Here is a 16,177-nt window from a genome sequence, read left to right as displayed (position 1 = left end):
ATGTATGAATTGTGATAAGAGTTGTACGAGCCCCCAATAAAATGATTAAAAAGCAAAACAAAACAAAACAACAGCAGGTAGATGCTCACTTTGGCAGCACAGACACTAAAACTGGAACAAGACTGAGAAAATTGGAAAGGTCCCTGCCTAGGGATGGCGTGAAAATTGGTGAAGCGTTCCATATGTTTTTTGTTTGTTGTATTTCATTATTGTTACTACTTTTTCTTTTTGTGTGCTTTTCTCTATACGAAATCCAGGATAGCTCTGTCTATAGAGTTAGCAACTGGGGTAATGGTTTCTTCACATGGTGGCGGCGGCGGTGGTGGTTAGGAGAAAATGGGGAGCTGATAGATAACCTGTGTAAGAAAAAAGTGAAAATGCTCTAAAATTGATTGTGGTGATGATGACACAACTCTTTAATATGCTTAAACGACTGAACCGCATGATGCAGGAATCATGTCAAGAAAATGGTTGCAACAAACAAACAAACAAACAAACAAACAAACAAACAGCTGGCAGGTGGTACCTGGGATAACAACTACATAAACCAACCAACCTCCCAACCAGCAAGCAAACAAACAGAAAGCAGAGACCAGATTCGGATCCAGGCAACCGGTTCAGGGTGTTTTCAGAGGTGAGCAAGGTAGTAAGCCTGGTCCAATAGGGACAGCTCTTGGAAGGAAGAAGTAGCCCGAGGTGTATGAGCCAGGGTTCTCTCAAAAGCCAGGTTTGTACGGGGTTGATTCTGTCGAGGAAGCCCTGCTCCCAATTATGAAAATGTGTTGCTTAAGCTTTGAGGGAAACAAGGACTATCTCATGAGAATTTTACTGGGAAACCTTACTCCATTCACCTGATCTTACCTCTCCGATTTCTTTTGAGTCCCCAGACTTAAAGAACATTGAAAAGGAGCATGCTTTTAGTCTCCCGAGGATGGCAAAAGTGCTGCTCCCCCCTCCACCCCCTTTCTTCAGACAGCAATACATAAAATGTTGACTTGTACTGATTCAACTCTTATGTCACCGGAACCTATTTCCATAAACAATAGGGGTTGGTGATAGGGCAAACCTTTTGATAACACTCATTGATAAAGGCAGAACCATGGCTGCCAGACTACCACATGTCATCAAAAGCAAGGAGGACATTAAGATAGTAAATATCGGGTAGTGCTGGGCCACCATTCATTGGGTACCCTCAAAGCAAGAGATCTGAGCCAATGTCAAACATCTTCCAAGTCTATAACCTCGGCACAGCCGCCATCTGTCTCTTTTCACACTACAGTGGCTCAGCCTTCAAGTCCAAAGGAGTATACCAATTCCTTAAATCTGCTACAAGTAAGTTTGAGGTAAAGCTCAGCTTCCTTAGTGGGGTTTCCATATTGAATCCTCCTGGTGTGGCCTACGGAGGATGTTGTATGCCTAGAAAGGACAGAGTCTAAAGTCTCAGTACTCCGTAGCACACACTCTGGGTCACTAAGGGCTGGGTAGAAACTGTCAAAAGTGTCCAATCGGAAACATAGAACCTGGATGAATTAGCCCCTTGGGTTCCATGTAAGTATTGCTAAGTGTTTTGTCCTGGTGGGAGAATTCTGCTTCGATGTGTGGTACCCAGTCTTGTGCAATCGTCACCGCAGTTGCTGTGTTTGAACCCATTGTAGCCGCTGTATCAAGCCTCGTCAAGGGCCTTCCCCTTTTTTTGCTGCCCCACTACTTTACCAAGCATGATGCCCTTTTCCAGAGACTTGTCTCTCTGAATAACACATCCAAAGTACATGAGATGAAGTCCGGCCATGCTTTCCTCTCAGGAGCACTCTGACCGTACTGCTTCCAAGATCGATGTTTGTCGTTTTAGCAGGTCATGATACTTGCAATATTCTTTACCATCACCATCATTCAAAGGCATCAATTCTTCTTTGGGCTTTCTTATTCAACGTCCAACTTTCACATGCATATGAGGCAATTGAAAATAACGTGGCTGGGGTCAAGCGCACCCTAGTCTTCAACATCCTTGCTTTTCAAAGCTCTGAAGAGGTCTTGTGCAGCAGATGTGCCCAATGCAACAGGTCTTTTGATGTCTGGACTCCATAATCCTTGATGGCGGGTCCAAGCAAGACAAAATTCTTGACAACTTCATCTTTTTCTCCATTTATCATGATGTTATCTACTGGTCCAGTTGTGAGGCTTTTGATAAGATATTACATTGTTTTTCTTCACATTGAGTTTAATCTATACTCAAAGCTGTAATCCTTGCTCTTCATCAGCAAGCGCTTCACGTCCTCCTCACTTTCAGCAAGCAAGGTGTGTCATCTGCATGTGGAAGGGTTCATGGAGTACCCCTGGGGGAGAGGGGTGTCACGTAGCTCAACAACCAACCTGAGGGAGAGGGGTGGGGTGTGGAGTCTCTGTAGCATCTTCAGGTATGGATGCTAGGTCACGAGCAGTCTGGGGCAGGGGTCTTTCCTGGTATTGCTCCCTCGGGCTTTCCTGGTTGGTCATCTTTACAGAAGCAGATTGCTAAGTTGTTCTGTGGCACAACTGGGTACGTTTGAACAGCCAATCTTGATGTTTCTGTGGATGCTGGAGAAAGAAGGGCTCTGCACATGCTGGGAGGACGTGGGGGCTTCCCTTGACCCCGGCGGGAAGTGCAGGGCGTGTGAAGGTGGCAGCTAAGTTCACAAGAAGATGAAGACGATGATCAGGGCTGGCGGGGGGGATCTAAGGAAAGGGCCTGGGTTCCCAGGGCTCGATCCCTTGCAGGGGGACGTGGACAGTGAGGGGACGGGCAGCCTTGAGGTGGCCTGCTCTGCAGCCCTCCACGTCAGGTCATCACAAAATGGCTCAGGACAAGCAGGGAAATTTCCACACTCTCACAGAAGGGAAAACTACCGGGACTTGGAAAAGACCAGGGGTGGGGCTTTGTGCCAAAGGGCAAGACCATCTCTGGCTGCAGAAGCCCCTTTCTGGGAGAGGTCACTGCTGACACCTGGTGACAAGGACTCCCATTTATGGGGTGTTTATATGTGGCAGACTCTGTGCAGCAGCCAAAGAGATCTAGCAGTGAAGCAAAGAACAAACAGAACTTGTTCCCATCCAGTGGACTCCGATTCGCAGTGACCCCACGTGCTATCGAGCAGATCAGCTCCATGGGTTTCTGGGCTGTAATCTTTAGAATCGTGTAGTCTTTGCTGAAGGTCGTCCAACATTAGTACAGTGGAGCAGTGCATTGACAGGGAGCTGCCAGGAGTTCAGGCTGGATTCCAAAGAGGATGTGGGATAAGGGACATCATTGCTGAGGTCAGGTGGATCTTGGCACCAAGCAGAGAACATCAGGAAGATGTTTACTTGTGTTTTATTGACTATGCAAAGGCATTCAACTGTGTGAACCATAATAAACTATGGGTAGCCTTGAGAAGAATTCCAGAACACTTCATTGTGCTCATGAAGAAATGATATATGCATCAAGAGGCAGCAGTGTGAGCAGAACTAGGAAATAGTTCATGGTTTAAAATCAGGAAAGGTGTGTGTTGGGGTTATAGCCTCTCACCATACTTGTTCAATCTATATGCTGAGCAAATCATCAGCGAAGCTGCATTATATGAAGAAGAAGGTGGCATCAGGACTGGAGGAAGGCTGAGGAACAAACTGTGGTATGAAGATGACACAATGTTGCTTGCTGAAAGCGAGGAATCGAAGCACTTGATGATAAAGATCATGGATTGCAGCCATCAGTATGGATTACAACTCCATGTAAGAAAACCAAACTCCTCACAACCAGACCAACAGGTAATAACATCGTGATAAATGGAGAAAAGGTTGACATTGACAAGGATTTTGTCTTTTTTGGATCCATAACCAATGTGCATAGAAGCAGCAGCCAAGAGATCAAAAGATGAGTTGCATTGGATAAATCTGATTCACAAGACCGCTACAGAGCGTTGAAGAGCAAGGATGGTACTTTGAGGACTAGGGTGCACCTGACCCAAGCCATGATATTTTTCAATTGCTTCCTATACATGTGAAAGTTGGACATTGAATCAGGAAGACCAAGGAAGAATCGATGTGTTTGAATTGTGGTACAGTTGAAAACCATTGAAAGTATCATGGACTGCCAAAAGGACAAACAAATCTGCCTTGGAAGAAGTAGGGCCGGAGTGCTCCTCACAGGCAAGGATGGCGACTTTGTCTTACGGACATTGGACACTGATCAGGAGAGACCAGCTCTTGAGAAGGACACATGCTTGGTGAAGTAGAGGAGCCATGAGACGGAGGAAGGCTCTCAATGAGATGGGTTGACGCCATGGCTGCCACAATGGGCTCAAACATAGAAACAATTGTGAGGATGGCGCCGGACTGGGCAGGGTTTTTGTTCTGTTGTGCGTAGGTTTGCTATGGGTTGAAACCGACTTGGTGGCACCTAACAACAACAACACAACAACAACAACAACAACGTAATAAACTCCAAAACCCAACTCATGGGAATTGAGTTGATTCAGACTCATGGCAATCCTTTAGGTCAGAGTGGAACTGCCCTTGTGAGTTTCTGAGACTGTACCTCTTTATGGGAGCAGAAAGCCTCATCTTTCTTCGATAGAGCAGCTGGTGGTTTCAAACTGCTGACCTTAAGAGTCGGAGGATGGTCCAGGGATGGTAAATTTGGCCTGGGCTCCATATTCAAGAGCCAAACCAGCTGCTGCCCAGTTGCAGCAGACTCAAAGAGATTCCGAGGGTGTCAAAGTAGAATCTGCTCCATCAGGTGTTCCATGGCTAGTTTTGGGGGAAGTAGTTTGCCAGGTCTTTCTTCCAAGGCATTCCTGGCAGACTTGAACTTCTAGCCTTTCAGTGAGCAGCCACGGACATGAGTTGTTTTGCTCTACCCACGGCCTCCTCACATTCAGGAACATTCTCAAATTTGGACCCTTCCACGCTCTCTCCAAATGGGGGTGCCCACACAGGGACTGGCCTGTGAGTGTGTGCTAAGAAGACTGCGTTGTTCAATGTGCATGGTAAGATGGCACCACAAGTTTGGTTATTCTCTTTGGGAATTTAAAAACCAACCAATCAGGAACATCAAAACAAACAAACACATGCTGGTCTTGCAGGGATCATGTCTACCGTTCCTTGGGGAAATGCGAATGTGCCACATTTTGTTTTCAATAGCGTATGGAAATAGGATAGTCATACAAATGTCAATGTTGCCGCTCATTAAAATAAAATGGATAGATTTAAAGGGGGAAAAAAGAAGGCTCTCCTTTTCCTTTCACCTTTCAGGAGTACAGACCAAAGTATTTTCAGAACATGATAGAATGTTCTGAATTTGTTAGCAAGACTAGGCCGGCCTTGAAGCTGAGTGATGGGTGCATGGCTAAATCACATGCTTCCCCTCTACCATTGGGCAGGTTAGAGCATTTCCACTCTAAAAAAGATGTCAGAGGGATGCCTTCCCACTGAGTGGTCCTGGGGAGCCTCCGCTGTTCAGCATCATGAGAGGAAAGGATGAATGATGAGGAAGGCAGGCATCCGCGGCTGAGAGCCAAACTGTCAAAGGGCTTGTAAGCTCTTCAGAGAGGTTTGGACTCAATCCCACAATTGATGGTGGAGCTCAGGAAAGGGTTTTTAGCAGAGGCGTGACACCATTAGATTCTCATTTGGGAAAGAATACCGCTAGTTGGTCTCTGGGATACCGGAGGTGTGTGTATGTGCATGCGCGCACGCACGTGCACCTAGGGTAGTGTCAGGCAGAAGCCCTGGTCTGCAGAAACAGGTCAGCTGCGAATCTAAGTGGTCAGCCTGTCTTTTCCTCTGGGCTGACCCTAGGCTCCATGGCTCTTAGACCACGAGGAAGGGTCGGGGTTAAGAGAAAGAAAGGTCATGGGAAAGAAAGGAGGGGCGGGTCTGGGCAAGAGCTCTTTTATCTTGTGTTCCCTGCATCCCATTCTGCTCAGTGACAGAGTGATCATGTACTGCAGTGAGTCCGTGTCGCTGTTAGTCACCACGAGCCGGTGTCAGCTCACGCCGACCTGATGCATTCATAATGAAGCCTTGCCTGGTCCTGCACCAGCTTAGCGGGCATTCCGGTTTGAGCCCAGTGCTGTGGCCGCTGTGATAATCCATCCCTTTGGGGGTTTCCCTTATTGTGGTTGGCCTTCTCCTTTCCCAACCACAATGTCCTTTTTTAGAGATTGGTCTTTCGTTTGTGTGTCCAATGGAAGATAGCCCAAGGCTTGCCATCCTCACATCTAAGGGACTTCTGGTTGTATTTCTTCCAAGACTAATTTGTTTATTCCTTTGGCAGCTGTGTTAGGCCGGGTTGACTAGAGAAACAAATCCAGAGACACTCACATATGTGTGTAAGAGAGAGCTTCCTATCAAAGAGTAATTGTAGATTAAAAAAAACAACAACACAAAAACACCAGCCCAGTCCACATCAAGTTCATAAGTCCAATATTAGCTCATAAGCCCCATATTAGTCCATAAATCCCTCTTCAGACTCATGTAGCACATGCAATGATGCAAAAATGCAAAAAGATCACAGGCCAGTGGGGACAAATCCTTGTGGATCCAGTGGCGGTGGAAGCATCTCCAGGGCTCTCGCAGGTCTCAGCGTGGTTCTACGTGGCTGGTCAACAGGAAGGGGAAAGCAGGGGGTGGGTAGCCTCCAGCAAGCCATTTATCTCAGTTGCCCTCCAACTGACAGGCTAAACTCTACCCACATATTCCTATGGGAGCCATGTTGGCCCAAAACACCCAGTCTATCACAGAAGCCATTATATGTTTGATATTCTTCACCAACACACTGTGGTTCAAACACATCAATTCTTCATCTGTCTTTCTTTGTCTTTGTCCTGTGCTCACATGAGGTAATTTAAAAGACCATGGCTTTTCAATTGTTACTTTCTAAGACTTGCAAGAATCCTTTGGCTTTTTTTCTTTTTCTTTTGGGGGGATATGGATGCTTTTAAAGATTCCTATGGATAGTCACAGAAGGTGTCCAAGGACGATTTCACGAGGAACATGGTTAGTATGTGATGGTGGAGACAGGCCATGCTTACCTGACTCCCTGCCTTGTTACCATCGTCTGGAACCATGCCTGGCCGTGGATGAATGAATGGTTAGCAGAGGGCGAACTAGGATCACACAACCCTTGACAAAGGCATGGATGAATCCGGTGCCGAGTCTGACACAGGAATCAGCAGTCATCTAGCTGGGTCCAACTCATGGTGACCCTATGACCCAATCTTTTATTTATTTTACCTTTTAACAGTTTTCCTGGAATATAATTCACCTATCATACCATTCAGTAGTTCAACCACATTAAGAAGAGTTGTGCCATCATCACCATAATCAATTTTAGAACATTTTCTTCTTTCTTGTAATCATGGTTGTTAGTTCCCCAATTTCCCCCTAATCTCCCCTGCCATGCCTCCAAGGAACCATTAACCCAGCTACTGTCTCTATAGATGTACCTGTCCTGGAATTCCTCTACAGAAAACATATTAAACAACAACAACAACAACAACAACAAAAAGCAACAACAATAACAAAGCCAAACAGAGAAAAACCTCCATAGAAAAAGAAAGCAGAAAATATTAAATGCTGGAACAAATGTAAAATCACTCCAAAGGGCGATCAGATGATAAGGTGTTAACTTTTAACCTAACTGCACCTGCAATCATACAGTTTGCAATGCACTCTTGTTTGTTGCCAAGGCTATTCATATCCCTGGACTATTGTCAGAGGGGATTCGCCTGAGTCTTAATCCCAGGTATTTCCCCTTCGCTGTTTATGTTACAACCGAAACAACTTTATACTGGGTCAAAAGGGAGATCAAGTGATAAGGTGTTGTTGTTAGGTGCCACGGCGCTGGTTCTGACTCATAGCAGCCTTGTACTTAACAGAACAAAAGCATCGAGCGTTCCTGCACCGTCCTCACCACTGTTCCGGTGCCTGAGCCCATTGTAGTGGCCACTGTGTCTACCCATTTCCCCGAGGCCGGCCTCTTTTTTGCTGCCCCTCCACTTTACTACGTCTGATGTCTTTCTCCAGGGACTGGTCTCTCCTGACAGCATGTCCAAGTCTGTGAGACAAAGCCTCGCCATTCTTGCCTCTAAGGAACATTCTGGTTGTACTTCTTCCGATGCAGGCCGTCCATATTTCCTTTTACCAGGACATTAAAAAGACCCTCAAGCTCACTGCCATGGAGTCCATGTTGACTCATATCGACCCCCTGAGGGTTCCCAAGATTGTAACTGCTGACGAGAGTAGACAGCCCAGCCTTTCTCACTGGGCTCACAGTAACCACTGGTGCCACCCAGAGACACATAACAGCTGCCTCATACGGTCTGTGGGCTGATGTGAAACAGCAGGACTGTGGTCCCCTAGTGGGGTGGGGAGATTCAGGTCTCCCTTTAGGAAGAAGCAATTTCCTCTTAGCATCCCCCCAAAGCAGTGGTTTTCAAGCTGCAAGGGGACCCGTGACACAAAACAGGCACAAGGTTTGCCCAAGAGTATGTCAGCCCTCGAAATGTGTGTCTCCTTGTCTCTCTGCTCCTTGATGAGGTGTTACCTCCATCTCAGATAAACGGCGTGCTTTGCCACCCTTCTAAAAAAAAAAAAAAAAGGCAAACTTCTCAATGCTTTTAAATTAGGCAAATGAGCAAGAGTAAGGCTCGCCCCCACCCCACCCCCTTTCATTCTGACAGGCGTGTGGCGTGCCAAAAGGCCTGTGGACGGAATGTTCAGAGCCTGCATAATAGAACCAACCACCAAGGCTGCCAAGCTCCTGAATCACCAACCAGACAGGGCAATCTGTGCCCTTGGGACAGAGGAGATCCCTGGGCTAGCACTGTGAACCAAGTCCCCAACAAGTGACCAGATGGCCCGCAGCCCAAAGTCTCGGCAGGAGAAGGAAGCTCTTACCTTGAGGAGCTGCTGCAAATTGAAAGCAGTGGACAGCCCTGACAGCACCTCCTCACACCCAGGGCTGCCAGGGGGTGGGGGAAAGCAGGTCGCCCCCACCCCCTGTCCCCTTTAAGGAGTGGATCCAACAACAACCATTCCTTTCTGAACCCCTGGTTCTGCTGGTTACCTGTGTCTAAGCTGAAGACCTGTGGGTGAACAGAAAATGTGTAATGGTTGCTCTTAAAATGTAGGCACTAGCAGCGCTAAGACGTAGTGGGGTGACTTCCTTGGGGACCCAATTCATGGCTTTCCCGAGCCTGTGCCCTTCACAGGGCGCTTCTGCCCAGGCATCCACGGGTGCAGTCGGGACAATGCAGCACAAGAGAGGTAGCAGGCTTTGCCTCTTCAGCCCCTGGCGGCATTGCTGAGCAAACATTGACCTGCTACCTGCTGCTGCAGTGGGCTTTCTCAAAGACATGCTTTGGGCAGCATTGTAGAAAGTCAAAGCTGAGGGAGACTTGCAGAACAGCGCCCCCAGAGGGCTCTGGCCTAGGTCCCACGATGGGGCCCCCTGGGGTGCCGAGCCACCGGAAACTGGACCTAACCGCTGTGAGGACCTGGGTGACTTTTGCAGGCTGGGGCTCCGCAGGCTGCTTCTGTTTGCTGCAAGTGACCTCAGGTCTGTCAGAGTAAAATCGTGCTCCTTGGGTTTTCCAACCGCTGCTTTTCCAGAGGCAGACTGGCAGGCCTTTCTTCCGCAGCACCTCTGGGCAGACTTGAACCCGGCACTACCCAGGGGCTCCTGGGGACTGAGATGCAGTTGTGTTTGGCAGCTGCGGCATTGGTGCTGGCTCAGGGAGGTTCCCTGCGTGTCCGCCCGGACCTTCCCACCGGTGATTCTCTCAGACACAGATTGCCAGGCCTTTCTGCTGAGGGTCCTCTGGGTTGGCTCAAATCTCCAGCCTCTCTGTGAGCAGCCCCGCACATTAACTGCTCTAACTGTTCACACTCCGGTTCAAGGGTGCCTGCTGCTGCTGTTCTTGGTCTGGTGCCATCGGGTGGTTTTCCACTCACCAGTGACCTAGCAGAACTGCCCCAGAGGGTTGTCTAGGCTGTAATCTTTGAGGGGTAAATTTTCAGATCTCTTCTCCCAGGGGAGCTGGTTTCGAACTGCCAACCCCTCCGTTAGCAGTCGGGCACCTCACCAGTGTGCCACCGAAATTCCTTTGTTAAAAGGATGAAAACCCGGATCTGCTGTTATAGAGCCCAAGACGACTCACAGCGGCCCTCCAGGACAAAGTAGGACTGGTCCGCAGGGTCTCCCTAGCTGTCAGCCTCATAGACTCAGAGTGGGCCCCGTCTCTCTCCCTCAGAGCGGCGGGTGGGTTTGAACCGCTTGTCTTTTGGTGGGCAACCGAGGGTGTAATTGCTGTACCACCAGTGCGCTGCAGAGCAATAGGATCTTTCAGGTAGATAATAAAGTGACACCATGGCTATGCATTTGGCTGCTAATCAAAAAGGTCAATGGCTGGAAACCAAGGGAGAAAGATGGGCTGTGAACCACATGGTCGGCAGTTCGAAACTACCTGCAGTTCCGTGGAGAAAGACTGGACTTTCTACTCCCATACTGTCTCAGAAACTCCCAGTTTGGGGGGGGGGGCATCACTCTGAGTCTGCAAGGACTTGATGGCAGTGAGTGAGTTCTAATCCTGTTAAGATGACAGTCTTCTGAAACTCAAGGGGGCAGGTCTACGCTGTCCTATAGAGTCACTGTGAGTCGGCATCCACTCAATGGCAGTGGGTGAGTCTGCCAGTCAGTGGCAATCTGCCCAGCCTGTGCACCCAGGCCTGCCAGCCAGCCCAGCTGGCATGCAGGGACACTGTGGCTCGGGTCCCTGCCATCTGGGTATGCTCCTTCCACATCCATCTCCCTTGCCTTCTTGCCAGCCAGCTGGTCAACCCTCATGGAAATGGTAGTGACTTGGCCCCTCTCTTCTTGGCCGGTAGGGACAGCCTGGGGTATCTTCATAGGAATAAGATGGGACCTGGGAGCAGGGTGTGGTGGCCCAGCTCTGTTGGGAGGAGGCTCCTCCTGGAGCCAAGAGGCCCCTCCTGAGGAGGAGGAATGACAGAGATGCTTGTTGGTCTCGGACCTGACTTTCTCCATCCAACGCAGTCCCTGAGGTTTCTCTGACTCCAAGGACATTGTGGCTCCCCAGCTCCTGACAAATGACGCCCTGGCATGCCAGCCCCTGCCTGCGATGAGGCAATCCTTGGCACTTCCAGCCAAGATAAACCATTTGGCCTTCTCCCTTGCAAGCCGATCCTCTGCCGAGCCTGATGATTGCGTTGCTGAAACCCGGGGACAGTGACATCACCACTCCCTCCCTGGCCTGGGCGTTGATGGCCAGCATGAAGCCGGGCTTTGGAACGTTGCCTGCTCTTTGCCGAGGCCCAGGGAGGCCTGCGTGCGGAGCCCTGGTGTGTAAGCAAGCTTGCAGGGACGGGTGGGCTCCGGAGGCTGGGACGGGGTTGGCTTTCAGGTCTGTTGGCAGCATTTGCATGGGGGTGTGCCCAGATGTACACAGGAGGGGCAGCGTTCTGCCAGGGATGTACCGGAGTCCACTGATATGCATCTGCCTGGCCACCAAAACCCAGGCCCTGCCATCGAGCCCATGCGGACTCACAGTGACCCTACAGGACAGGGCAGAACTGGCCCCATGGGTTTCCCAGAATGCAACTCTTGGTGGGAATAGAAAGCTTTGTCTTTCTCCTGGGCAGCAGCTGGTGGTTTCAAACTGCTGACCTCGTGGTTAGCAGCCCAAGGGGGTAAGCACTACACTGTGGAGGGCAAACCCAGGGACCCACTTGTGCCTTATCCATAGGTGAGTTGTTGGGCTCTAACTCAGCGTTGAGGGGTGTAAGCTGTGAGGCCGTTGGCTGGTTCTTTGGGGGTGGGCAAGAAGACACATACTGTTGTGTGGGATGGGGACAAGGCCTGCTTCTGAGACTCTGGGGCCTGGGTCTTCACTGGAGAGATTCTCGCCTGCCACCGTGGGGTCCGGTCCTTGTAGAACAAAGAGCTAACCTCCTGCTGCCAGCACTTGAAGGCACCTGGAAGGTGGTCTAGCCCAGCACCCTGCTGGTCGAGCTGAGGATCCTGCTCAAAGTCACTGAGCGAGTTGGAGACAGACTGGAGTCTTCTGCCTGTCCCCCAGGTCATGATGCCCAAGGAGAGCTGGGGTCTTGGTTTCAAAGGCCATGAAGACCCTTCTGTTGTTCTTCTCCCTCTCAGCTAGCTGTCCCTGATAGGCCCCAGATTCCTTAGGCGGGGGAGGCAGAGCCTAACACACTGTACATGTTCAGTAAACGTGTGCTGAAATGTTTGAAATGTTTATTTCTGTGCAGACCGAGCCTGGGAAACGGGAACGTGATGTCCCAGGACACCTGCCTGTCAGGAAGTGAGCACCGTGGGAAGGTGTGGTCTCTCCTCCATGCCCCCTCTTGGGGCCCTCATCTTTGGAAGGAGACTCCAAAGGGTGCACCTGCGTCCCCGACATGGCTCCTGGTCCACATGGGGCACACTGCAGGCACAGGAGCTGGAGCATCAACGAGCTCCTAGGCTCCTTCTTGCCTGCCTGCCCTCTTCCTGGGCTTATTGTATGTGGGTGTGGCAGCATGGCAAGCTGGTGGTTTCCTGTAGCAGGGGCAGGGCTGGGTGTCCGAGCTGGCCCCGGTCCAGTTCTGAACACTGGGAACACCGGAAGGGCTGTGCTGTTTAAGCTCCCTTTGTATTGAAGGAGGGTCCAGAACCCACAGGGAGGGCAAGACCCAAACAGGAAGAAGACCGAAAGTGGGCTCTGAAAACACAGTGTGTGCCCCTGTGGACTCTGTGAGCCCGAATGCTCCCATGACTTGTGCACATTCACACACTAACACACACACACACACACACACACACACACACACACAGACACAGACATATCCAAGCAGAGGCTTTTGTATACAGATGTCACCTACCCATAACAGAGTGTCATTTCCACATGCATCTGAATGAGTGTAAAGTATGTGCTCTAAAAGAGATGTGCAGATGCACCACCCCAATGCTCTCTCTCTCTCTCTCTCACATTCTCACACACACACACACACACACACACACACACACACACACACACACACATTGAGACACCCATTCTGTTAGAGTAGAAAAGCCTCACAGATTGAAAACACACACACTCTCTCTCTTCCCATAGCTCCACCTGTACAAACACGAAGGAGTATTTTTCTAAGGGGCCCAGGGAGCAAGCTGGTCCCTCAGGAATCTCTCTATCTGTGAAGGAGACCCCCAGATCTCTTCTTGCTGGAGAGCGTGGCCAGGAACATAAAGTTTCAAGAACGTTCTATGGTGGAAACAGCAACATGTTCTTTGGGCTTGCTTCTTTCTCTCTGTGGTGTTTGTTTCTACAAGGTTGCACTCAATGCCCTTCTCTTTGATTTGTAATTCTGAGGTCTCCTCGTGCAAAGTCAACAGATGACGATTAAGAGGGAACAGGAGAGAGGGAGGGAAGTCCCCAGGGAAAGGAAGGTGGCTGGAGGCTGTTCTAGGGGCTGGGTCATCAGCCTGTTCCAGGAGTTTCTAAACTGGTGCTGAAAAGGGCAGTGCAAATCAGTGGAGGTTCTAGTCTCCCAGAGATGCCTAGGAAGAATGGCCTGGGGATCTATTTCCAAGAGATCGGCCACTGGAAACCCAAGGGAGCCCAATTCTGCTCTGATGCTGTGGGGTCAGGATGAGTCAGAATTGACTCCACTGTCAAAGGCGGTGGCAAGAGGCTCAAGCACATCTGAATGGGAGCCATCAGAGTTTGCCACTTGACCTGCTGACCTTGGACCAATCCACCTCTACATCCACCAGCCCCAGTTTTCCAGGCTGTCTTCCTGTCCCTTGCTTTGTCTTCCTGGTCCCTGCTTCATCATCCCCAGGAGCGGTGAGAGTCAGGAAAAGCTTCCAGCTTAACATCTGACCCATGAACTTGAACCAAAATGGACTTAACTACTTCTACAACCAGGTGAGCTACCTTTGTGATAGACATTTCTTTCATTCTATCCATATATGCGTCATTGGTTTTAGGTCTTTAAAGAACCCAGTAACTAAGAGAGATATTATTTTAATGCAATACTTAAAATATTTCTGCAAATAAATTCATGCTGATGAAGTATTTTGATGTACATACATGTTTTATTTTAGTAGGTCCCAATCAACTATTTTGTCTACCACTGTGTATGCTTCCATATTGTGTTTGGTAGTCTGTGTGTGCTCTGCCGTAGGGCCCTGAAGTTTATCCCAAGTCTCATTGATGATCCTGATAGCTCTGGGGTTTACAGTTGGGTCTCTAATCCATCTTGAGTTCCTTTTTGTGCATGGGGCAATGTATGGATCCTGTTTCATTCTTTTTCCAGTACATTTGTTTTTAAAAATAGAAAAGTGTCCTTTTCTCATTTAAAGTTTTTTGGTCCTTTGTCGAAAATAAGTTGCCTGTAGGTGAATGATCTGTTCTGGGCTGACCATCCTGTTTTCTGCCCATTTGTCTCTGTATCTATCATTATACCCGTACCAGGATGTTTTGACTACTGTGGCTGTGTAGTAGGTTTTGAGGTTGTGTAGTGCAAGGCTTCCTACTTTGTTCTTATTTTTTTTAGAAGTTCTTTGCTTATCCTGGGTCTCTTCCCTCTCCATAGGAAGTTTGTGATTTGCTTTTCCATTTCTTTAAAGAATAAAGTTAATATTGGGATTGGAATTACATTTTGTAACATCGACATTTTCACAATATTAGTTCTTCCTATCCATGAGCACAGGCTATTCTTCCATTTGTGTAGGTCTTTTTAGGTTTCCCATCGTAATGTTCTGCAGTTTTCTTTGTTTGGGTCACTTGTTTCTTTGGTTGGCCTTTATGTCATGCACGGTGCATGCTAGCAGAGTGCTGTCATGAGACCTGCATCAAGCAGATGACTGCAGATGTAGTTGGGTTAAAATTTAACACCTATCACTTGATCTCCCTTTTGACCTATTTTAAACTAGTTCTAGTTCTTAATATTTTCTGCTTTCTTTTTGATTGAGGCTTTATTTTGTTAGTGTTGGGAGTGGGGGTTGGTATGTCTTTCTGTCTATGAAATCCAGGTTGGTAGATCCATAGAGACAGTAACAGATTAACGGTTTCTTGGGGGAGGTTGGAGGGATATGGCGAGCAAACAACAATGAGCGCAGGCAGGAAGAAAATGTTCTGAAATGGATTAGAGTGATGATTGTACAGTTCTTTTAAATAGGATTGTACTATTGAATTGTATGCTATATGAATCATATGTCAATTAAATTGCCAAAAATAAGAATAAATAAATCCATACTGGACACAACACCGCCATTTTGAATAAAGACAGGATGGGGCCAAGAAGTCGCATGGTTACATCTCAACTGATTCACCCTTGTCCTTAGCCCTGTCTGATTAGACTTTAGTTGACTGGGGCATACATACTTTTCCTTAAAAAAATTATGTATAATTTGCATACAGTAAAATGAGCTCTTTACAGTGTTAAAAAACAAGATGTCATCCTGAGGACCAAAGGGCACCTGACCCCAGTCATGGTACCTTCACTCAACTAAAATGCAAGTGCAAGCTGGCCAGTGATTAAGGGAGACCAAAGAAGAACTGACTTTTGAGTGATGGTGAAGACTACTGAGAGTACCATGCACTGACAGACGAGCAAACAAACCCCTCTGGAAACAAGTATGCCCAGAGTGCTCCTTAGAAATAAAGGGGGCATTAGATGAGGGAGGGGTAGTCTTTTCAACAAATGGTGCTGGAAAAATTGGATCTCCGTAGGCAAAAGAAAGAAACGGGATCCATCCCTCATACTATATAAAGAATAAACTCCAGAATAGATTAAAGACTTAAATATAAATCCTAGCCCTATAATGATCATGAGTGAACAGTTAGGGACACACTTAAAGGCCCTAATACAAGGCACACACATCCTACCAAACATAATGAAAAAGTACCCCCAATACAGAAGACAAAAGAGACGATTTGGATCTCCTGAAAATGTGATTCATGTATCTAAAAAGACTCCATCAAAAAGTAGAAAGAGAACTCACAGATTAGGGAGACCTTTTCTGGCAGTGAGAGATCAGATCAAGGACTAATCTCTAGATCTATAGAAAATGGCTAGACCAGAGGAGGTACACTGGTACAGATAGGAACTGAAAATACAGGGAATCCAGGGCGGATGA

The 16,177-nt window shown here is 48.2% G+C and overlaps 1 protein-coding gene and 1 non-coding gene across 2 annotated transcripts in view; one reads left to right on the top strand and one right to left on the bottom strand.

Annotated features, from left to right (window-relative positions):
• Nucleotides 1–16,177, bottom strand: part of SYN3 (synapsin III) — a 548,280-nt gene that overhangs the window by 108,813 nt on the left and 423,290 nt on the right. The window lies entirely within an intron of this gene.
• Nucleotides 82–188, top strand: LOC115870696. The gene has a single exon (XR_004046848.1). It is a non-coding gene; the product is annotated as a U6 spliceosomal RNA (small nuclear RNA).

This window comes from Echinops telfairi, unplaced genomic scaffold (assembly GCF_000313985.2).
Source record: "Echinops telfairi isolate 266 unplaced genomic scaffold, ASM31398v2 ScPeMD7_2;HRSCAF=8, whole genome shotgun sequence".
NCBI lineage: Eukaryota > Metazoa > Chordata > Mammalia > Afrosoricida > Tenrecidae > Echinops > Echinops telfairi.
The sequence above is the reverse complement of the archived record's forward strand: the minus strand, read 5'-3'. Positions and strand labels throughout refer to the sequence as shown.